A 9,388-nucleotide genomic window follows, 5' to 3' on the forward strand; every position below is an offset into this window, starting at 1 on the left:
TTCCAATAACCTGATGATCAGAGCTACACTCAGTACTCCAATAAATGTTTTATATAGTTGTCCCATGCCACCTTTTTATATATCCTATATATCTCATATTTTTCAGGATCTGCCATTTCTTAGTTTATCTTATGAATTCATGAAAATCAATATGCATTCAAGAATCTTAGTATTGATACCACCAGTTCTCGTCTCATGTCCAAACCCAATAATTGTAAATCCTATATTCACAACCAGCTTGATTTAGTATCCCAGCAATGATTCTTGCAGTGCTCCACTGATCACAAACTTCCAATTGTAAAAGCAAGCCGCAAGCATCATCTTCTGCCCATCATCAAATTAATGTTGGATGAAATTTGCCAAATTCTCTTTCATTGTATTCACCGCAAATCTTCGGACCAGTTTTCAATGTGGGCCCTTGCACAAGTCCTTACTGACGTTCATGTCTACTATATGAACTTTATTAATATATTTAGTTCTTCCTTGAAAATGTCAATCAAACCAGTCAGAAGAACCTCCCCTAAACAAAGACATGCTGACTATCCTCGATTAATCTCTGCCTCAAAGTGATTTTGTCCCAGAGAATATTTAGCACACATTTTCCCACCATTAATGGAAGCACCAATACTGTCCTTGGCTTTGGTATTATCTTTAAAATAATCCATCCTAAAGTTAATGCAATTTTTTTTAATGTGACCTCAATAATTCATCTTACTTTTAACATTAAAAGGGCGGCACAGTGGTGCAGCGATAGAGTTGTTGCTTTACAACGCGGTGTTGTCTGTACGGAGTTTATGCATTCTCCTTGTGACTGCGTGGGTTGTCTCCGGGTGCTCCATTTCCTCCCACATTCCAAAGATGTACAGGTTTGTAGGTTAATTGGCTTAAATAAAATTGTAAATATTCCCTAGAGTGTAGCATAGTGCTAATGTATGGGGTGATCGTAGGTCGGCGTGGACATGGTGGACCTAAGAGCTTGTTTCCGCTCTGTATGTCCAAATTGAAGTCTACAGCTTTTTTTGTATTGTGTGACATTTCAAAAACCTAGGATTCTGATACACTTTTATAAACTGACTTTTGCCATTAAATATTAGTGCACAATGTGCGTTTGGACTGTAATGCAAACCCTGCATATGCCATAGTAGAACAAATGTAGTGTACTTTGCCTATTAAACAATAAAAAAAATCTCCAAATTGGATCTTTGAATTGTAATTCACTGTTCGTTAGGATTAACTCTTTTGGCTTAAGGGCCTGTCCCACTTGGGCGACATTTGCGGGCAGTTTACGCGACATCCTAAAAATTGATTGGCGCATGGTGAGGCGTGGTGGCATATGCAGTGACGCGTGACACCCCAGGATTTTGGAATGCCACCTCGCGTGCCACTTGAGTGACGTATCCCTTGCGCACGCTGTTGTACTGACGGCGTACGTTTAGCGTGTGGTGATGCATGGTTATGCACAGTGACGCACGGACATTGCCTATGTTAATTTATTATGCATCACCGTGCGTCAACGTCTGTAACCATGCGCCGCCCATATGCCGTCGGCGCGCCATTTGAGCGCACGCAAATGACGCCCAAGTGGGACAGGCCCTTTAGTTGTTTGTTTATTTAAGTTTGCCAACAGATTTTAGGATTGATGTCAGTGACCTTCGATGCCACCTCGCAATATATGACTTACCAGAAATATAAAAGGCATTTTAATCGCAGAAGTGCCCTAGGGCATTTGTACAACAGTCTTGTAATTTATCCAACTTAAATATCTTGTCATCATTAGGAATTATTTTTAAACAGTCATAGTCAATTTGATATCTATCTTGAGTGATCCAAACCAGAGTGATATTCTAGATTTTAACAGTGCAATTAGTTCTGGCATTTGAAAAAGTTCTACTTTCAAAATTGCTTAATTCATGTCATGTCAATATAATATTGCAACATCTGTTGTTTTATTAACCAAAAATTAGTGGCAATCCGTAAAATACAGTGTATACAACTAGGAATGGTATAGTGAAAGATTACACTGGCTTAACAGCTGCAGCCCACCTGCAGTCCGTCTGTTTTTTTTCTTTCTTTTTGTTCCTTTGTCATGTTTTAGTTAATTTTGTTTTATTAAGTTGTGTATGTGTGTGGGTGGGGTGGGAGAAACATGTTTTGGTCTCTTCCTTCGGGGGATGCGACTTTTTTTCTGTCGTATTCCCTGTCCCCGTCTGCGCCGAGGCCTAATGGTGGAGCTGGCGGCCTCGGTGCTGTGGCAGCAGCAGCGGCAGCGGAGATCCGACTCGGCAGCGGCAGCGGAGATCCGACTCGGCCCTGGAGCTGTGGCGGCGGCAGCAGCAGCAGCGGCAGCGGAGACCCGACTCGGCTCCAAATGATGTACAGGCTAGATCAGATTTGAAGGGGGTTCAGCGACAGACCTTAACACAAAGAGAATGGAAATATGGACCATTAGTCAACCCACCTTCCCGCTTGCTAATTTTTCAGTTGTAAAACCTGAAAGGTTTCATTCTGATCACCAAGGTTCACTAGAAGTCTCAGGTAAGTGTGTGATAGGTAAAAATGGAGGCAGGGGTGCAGATCAAAAGATTGTGGAGGCATGATCTTTCATGAATCATTAGTCAGAGATGGTTCCAGACAATTTGAAAATTGCAAATATTACTCCGCTGTTCAAAAAGAGTGGAAACTGTTTAGCCTGACCAGTGATTAGTTAGCTTTTAGAGTCCATTATAAAGGATGAGGTTTCTGAGTACTTAGAAGCACATGATAAAATCATGGTTTTGTGAAGGGGAGATCTTGCCTCGTGAACCTGTTGGAATTATTTGAGGCAGTAAAGAGCAGGATAGCCAACAGAGAGTCAATGGAAGGTACACAAAATTGCTGGGGAAACTCAGCGGGTGCAGCAGCATCTATGGAGCGAAGGAAATATGCGACGTTTCGGGCCGAAACCCTTCCTCAGACTGACAGGGGGTGGGCTGAAGAAGGGTTTCGGCCCGAAACGTCGCCTATTTCCTTCGCTCCATAGATGCTGCTGCACCCGCTGAGTTTCCCCAGCAATTTTGTGTACCTTCGATATTCCAGCATCTGCAGTTCCCTTTTGAACAGAGAGTCAATGGATATTGTTTACCTGGATTTTCCGAAGGCCTTTGATAAGGTGCCACAGTTGAGGCTGCTAAAGAAGTTGAAAGCCCATGGTTTCAGAGGGATAATACTAGCCTGGATAGCAGATTGGCTGGATGGCAGAAGGCAAAGCATGGCACTAAAGGGTGCTTTATCTGGTTGGCTGTCAGTGACTAGCGATGTTCCACAGGAATTGGTGCTGGGGCCGCTACATGTTGTTGTATATCAATGATTTAGATGAGGGAAATGAATGCTTTGTGGCCAAGTTTGTGGGTGATACAAAGATAGTTGAAGGGCAGGTAGTGTAGAGGAAGTTGTGACTCTGCAGAAGGACTTGGACAGTTTGGCAGTGGGCAGATGGAGTATAGTGTAGCAAAATGTGGAATCATGTATTTTGGTTGTAGGAATAAAGGCGTAGACTATTTTCTAAATGGGGAGCGCAGTCAGAAATTGGAAGTGCAAATGGATTTGGCAGTCCTGGTGCAGGATTCCCAAAAAGTCAATTTGCAAGTCAAATTGGTAGTCAGGAAGGCAAATGCAATTTTTTGTTTATTTTGCATTTATTTTGAGGACTAGATAATAAAAACACAAATGTATTGCTGAGGCTTGATAAGGCACTGGACAGACTGCATTTGGAGTATTGTGAGAAGTGTTCACTCCCATACCCAAGGAAGGATGTAATGCTCAGAAAGGATTCTCATATCCAAGTAGTTCCAAATGATTAAATGGGTTAATAACACAATTTTTCACGGTGTCTTGGTACTCATGATAACAATAAACCAATGCCAAAAGTTTGTTCCCATCAAAAAATGTAATTGATGGAACATATGGCAGCATTAGGCACTATCCTAAAAGACCAGGATTGTGTCAACAACTTGCTGGTGGTTCCATTCAGAATCACGAGTTATCTGCAGATCGGTTGGTAAACTCACCAGGATCCAGAGATGAGCTATAATGACCTGACGGATCAGACACACTGCAGCCAGCATCAAAAATAGGCTATCTTTATTAATATTAATGTTTAACTAATTGAGTCATAGAGTCGGATAGCATAGAAACAGGTCCTTCAGCCCAACTTGCCCAAACCGTCCAACATGTCCCAATTAAACTAGTCCCACCTATCAGCAATGGCCCATATCCCTCTTTACCTGTCTAAATGTTTCTTAAACATTGTGATAGTACCTGCCTCAACTACCTCCTCTGGCAGCTTGTTCCATGCACCAACCACCCTTTGTGTGACAAGGTTAGCCCCTCAGTTTCCTATTAAATCTTCCCCCCCCCCTCACTTTAAACTTATGTCCTCTGGTTCTTGATTCCCCTACTCGGGGCAAGAGGCTCTGTGCACCTATCCAATCTATTCCTCTCATGATCTTCTACACCTCTATAAGATCACCCCTCATCCTCCTGCGCTCCAGGGAATAGAGTCCTAGCCAGTTCAACCTCTCCCCACAGCTCTGGCACGAAAGCCCTGGCAACATCCTTGTAAATCTTCTCTGCACTCTTTCCAGCTTAGTAACATATTTACTATAACTTGGTGCCCATAACTGAACACCATACTCTAAATGCGGTCTCAATAATGTCTTATATAACTGCAACATAACCTCCCAACTTCTATACACAATGTTCCAACTGATGAAGCTGATGTGCCAAAAGCCTTTTAGGCTGCAGGTGACCTATCTACCAGTGATGCCACTTTCAACAAACGATGTACCTGTACCGCTAGACCTCTCTGCTCTACAACACCCACCAGAGCCCTACCATTCACTATGTAGGTTCTGCCCATGTCCGTGCTTCCAAAATGCAACACCTCACATTTCTCTGTATTAAATTACATTAACCATTCCTCGGCCCACTTGCCCAACTGATTAAGATCCTGCTGCAATTTTTGACAACATCTTCACTATCTACAATCCCACCCAGTCAATGTCAGTTAATTAGCTAAGTAAATGAATATGGTTTAATTATTTAAATATTTTTGAACTGTTTTTAAATGTCTCTGGTCACAAACAGTGAATATCAGGGTGGTGCATAAGCACAATCCGAGTTTAAGTCACCTGTGATGCGAGACCTCAGTCCTTTGGAGATGTGCAGATGCAGTGGTTTACATGCTTGGGAAGGTAACTGCAAAGCATAGGCTGGGTCCATGTGAAGTGTAAAGTTACATATGCAGCAGTATGCAGCAAACTCAGCTACAGAACTACACTAGACACAAAAGGCTGGAGTAACTCTAGGACAGGCAGCATCTCTGGGGAGAAGGAATGGGTGACGTTTTGGGTCAAGACTCTTCTAAGGGTCCTGCTGAGTTACTCCAGCTTTTTTGTGTCTATCCTCAGTTTAAACCTGCATCTGCAGTCCCTTCCTATACAGAACTGCAGTGTTGTGAATACTGGTCCTATCCTGAACACTGAAACCTTTATTTAACCACTGCAGTTTCAGTGACAATGAATCTTCTTCTTCTTATCGAGTCCACACACAGGATTAGAAGTTGTTCAGCCAGAGCTGAACACACCTCTCGGCATCTGCATACAATGGTGTCTGTCTTGTCGCTTCTTGTGCTTCTTGTGCGTGGTGGTGGAAAGATTGGTGGAAACAGGGCCGCGACGTGAACGCTCTTTCCTTGACCCCAGTGACAATGAATGAAATGATACATCTGCACTTGACCAAGCTTTAAGTTATAAGACTTTGCACAAAGTCAGGCTGTATTTTTGGCATTTAAAAAATTGAACAACACTTCAGTAATAAGGGGAACCAGCAGGACACATAGACCAAAAATAAGGTTGGAAAGTCACAGAGTAGGTGGTTGTCTTAAATTTCAGATTTTTTCTGATGCATAGCTGGGAAATAGTTCATTATTCAACATATGGCAACTCTATGAGCAGAAAATAATAATTCTAAATCTGTGATTCACGTCTTTTTTTTGAAGTATTGGGTAAGGTATGACTGGAGTTAGGTCACTGATCTATCATGGTCCCATAGAATGATGGATGTGCCTTGAAGGGCCAAATGGTCTACCTCTGACTCCACCTAGCAAGATATTTCAATGTATCGCATTTTACTGTGGCCAATACCTATCCTTAACTGGTGTATGATTGAAGTCCATTGAAAATTTAGAAATCCCTTCAAAGAGAGCATCCTTAACATTTTGTAGTGGTTTTAATTGCTGCTGGAAGTTCCATAAATAAACAGCAGTGTTTTAAAAAAAGCTACATTTATGAAAAATTGTTTCTGAAAACTCATAATATATTCAAAAATATACAGGAAGTATTAATATTCCCCTTTTGGATGCAGATTGTTTAAGATTCTTTGTTACTTGCACTTTGCAAATGAACTTTTTAATACAATCAACATTTATTTTCAGGGAAGTCACCATGAAGAAATATTGAGAAGTTTTCATCTTTGCTAAAACTAGAGTATTTGTTCTTAGTATATTTTAATTGTGAAGCACAACACCGTGGGAAGCACTAGGACTTTTAGCAGACAATCTAGCTGCTATGCTCCTGTAATAGTCTTTTCTGACTGTTTACCCCAAATCAATTTTGATATTGATATTGTGTGGAAGGGAAACATGAATCTCTGGCAGCAGGCTACACGGGCAATTCAGCATAGTTTTTTCACTGAACCACACTCAGAATGTTGTCCATACTGCAGACTATGGAATGTTGGCATTTGCAATCACTTCTGTGAATCTTTCACTTGCAGCTGTTGTAACAAACTCATGTTCAAGGCCGCTTAGACAGAACTGATCATTTGGACACATTTTAAGTAAACTGTTTTTGCAAAGCAAATGTAATAATTTTCTTATAAATTGTGTCCTTATGTGACAACACTTATTTGAAGGAATGCATAACCCAGCTAGGGAAAGTTTAATATATTTTAAATAATTTTTGGTTGATGGGTATTATTGATTATACGGGAAGCTAATTTCTATAATAACTTCATAATTCGTGTTTTTTACTCCTACTTATTCTTTCATAAATAAATTAATGTTGTTTTGGTTCATTACAAATGATTATTTGAGCCAGTATCACAGATATCGAGGCTATCACATCAAGTTCATATATGGTATAGAGAACAAGCTGTTCATAAACATATTTAACTGGCATGCCGAGTTAATGGAATAATAACATTGCATATGCCCATCTACTAGATCCTTAAGTTGGCAAAGCCAGAAGATCCAGCTACTTCAGAGTGGTAGACCTCTCCCAGGTCCATCGTAACCGAGAAAAAGTCACTGAAACTTTGAAAAAGGGCATAAAGTTACTGGGACAGATGGAACGACCGCAGAATGTTAGACCCCATTATTCGCAACAAAATCAAATGTGGTTATTTCCCCATCACTTCATATAATTGCAACATAAGTGCTTGTTTCACAACTGCTACCTTACTACCAGTGAAGCATTACTTGACCTGAGAAAATGATGTTCGAGGGGGTATTTAGTTAAAATTAAATATAATAAATATGCACAAAATACACTGTTAATTCAGAAAGAAATATACTGCGATAAAAACGTTTTCTGAGATATTTCTCTCAACACACCCAAGGAAATCCAAAAGTTCAGCCACAGAAAATGATAAACAGCAATGCCGGGTTATTGAGGGCAGCTGATGTCTCGGGAAGAGGGGCTGCCTGACTCGGTACTTCCAGCCCAAATTCACGAGATATTCTGCCACTTATGCTAACTTAAGAATACCCTCCCAACTTTTCAAGAGTACGTAATCGAGAAACGACTCATTACCCCAGCGGACTTGCTTAAAGCCCGCAAATTAATCAACCGCAGCACCTGCTGCAACAAGAAAATAAACACCAATAAAAAAAACTGCTTGCATTAACAATTAATAAACTTATGTGCAAGTAGAGAAACATAAGTACACCCACCGAGTAAGAGAAGTCTGTTACTCCGCCTGTCACATTTACGGTTATTAAACGTGTTCCTGCTGCCAGGTGGAAATAGAGCCAAGCGGTTTAAAACGTTAAGTTTCTTGTCGCTTAGAAGCCGAACAAACTTCTTCTAGTTTCCCCCAGTGCAGCCGCAACTGTCAATCACCCGTGGGTGGAGACCAGAGCCGCTGCCGCTGCCGCCGCCACTCATGCAGAGGAGGTTTGCCCATAATGTAGCGCCACCTTCTCTCAGCTCTCAATTGCTACACCTGAGATACAGTCGCAGGATCCAGGATGATTTGTTTCCACACAAAAAAACACACACCAAGCGCTGGAGTAACTCAGCAGGTCCGGCAGCATCGCTGGAGAACATGGATAGGTGATGTGTAAGAAGGAACTGCGGATGCTGGTTTATACCGAAGATAGACACACAAAAAACTGGAGTAACTCAGCGGGACAGGTAGTATCTCTGGAGATAAGGAATGGGTGACGTTTTGGGTCAAGACCTCGGGATCCTTCCTGTTTCCATTCCTGCTGTGTGGGTTCTCAGGTGTTTGGTGAGGCTGACAAACCTGTAGACTCATCCAAAGGTGGAAGATGGTGATTTACAGGTTGGGACAATGCACTGCAGATGCTAGTATTCCAAAAAAGACACAAAGTGCTGTAGTAACAGTAACTCAGCAGGTCATGCAGCTTCTCTGGGGAACATGGATAGGTGACATTATAAGTCGGGACTCTTGTTCAGACTGATTGTGTTGGAGGGTGAGGGCAGGAAAACTGGAAGAGAGGAGGGATGGGACAAAGCTGATGAGTGATAGGTGGAAGGTACACCAAATTGCTGGGGAAACTCAGCGGGTGCAGCAGCATCTATGGAGCGAAGGAAATAGGCGACGTTTCGGGCCGAAACCCTTCTTCAGACTGATAGGGGGTGGGGAAAGAGTGATAGGTGGATACAGTCAAGGGTGGTTTTAAATAGGCAGATGGTTGCACTAACGGCAGAGATGAAAAACCGAAAGGTGTGAGATAAAGATAGAAGAGGAGTGAATTGTGAAGTCAGAGATTATAAGATTATGTGGTAGGAGCAGAATTAGGCAATTTGGCCTATCAAGTCTACGCCATTCAATCATGGCTGATCTATCGCTCCTTCCTAACCCCATTCTCCTGCCTTCTCATCTCTGACACCCTACTAATCAATCAAGAGGAAGAAATATGTAGAATGGGTGGGGGAAGGGGGAGATACAGAACATGATGTGCTATTCCTCCAGTTTGCATGTGGCCTCACTCTGGCACTAGAGGAGGCCGAAGACAGAATGGTCAGTGTGGGAATGGGAAGGAGTTAAAATAGCGACCAAGAGATCCAGTATGCCTCGATAGACAGAGCGCAAGTGTAGCGTG

At 42.0% G+C, this 9,388-nt stretch overlaps 1 protein-coding gene across 3 annotated transcripts in view; it reads right to left on the reverse strand.

Moving 5' to 3' along the window:
* Window positions 1-8,165, reverse strand: part of wipf3 (WAS/WASL interacting protein family member 3) — a 46,750-nt gene extending 38,585 nt beyond the window's left edge. Inside the window, exon 1 of one of the 3 annotated variants that reach the window (XM_033047359.1) lies at window positions 7,991-8,165. The gene's annotated coding sequence lies outside the window, so the exon portion shown is untranslated. The remainder of the gene's footprint in view (window positions 1-7,990) is intronic. The other 2 variants (XM_033047353.1, XM_033047352.1) reach the window with 2 other exon arrangements.
* Window positions 8,166-9,388: the final 1,223 nt, after the last annotated feature.

The sequence above is a fragment of the Amblyraja radiata genome, chromosome 2, assembly GCF_010909765.2.
Source record: "Amblyraja radiata isolate CabotCenter1 chromosome 2, sAmbRad1.1.pri, whole genome shotgun sequence".
NCBI classification, from domain to species: Eukaryota; Metazoa; Chordata; class Chondrichthyes; order Rajiformes; family Rajidae; genus Amblyraja; species Amblyraja radiata.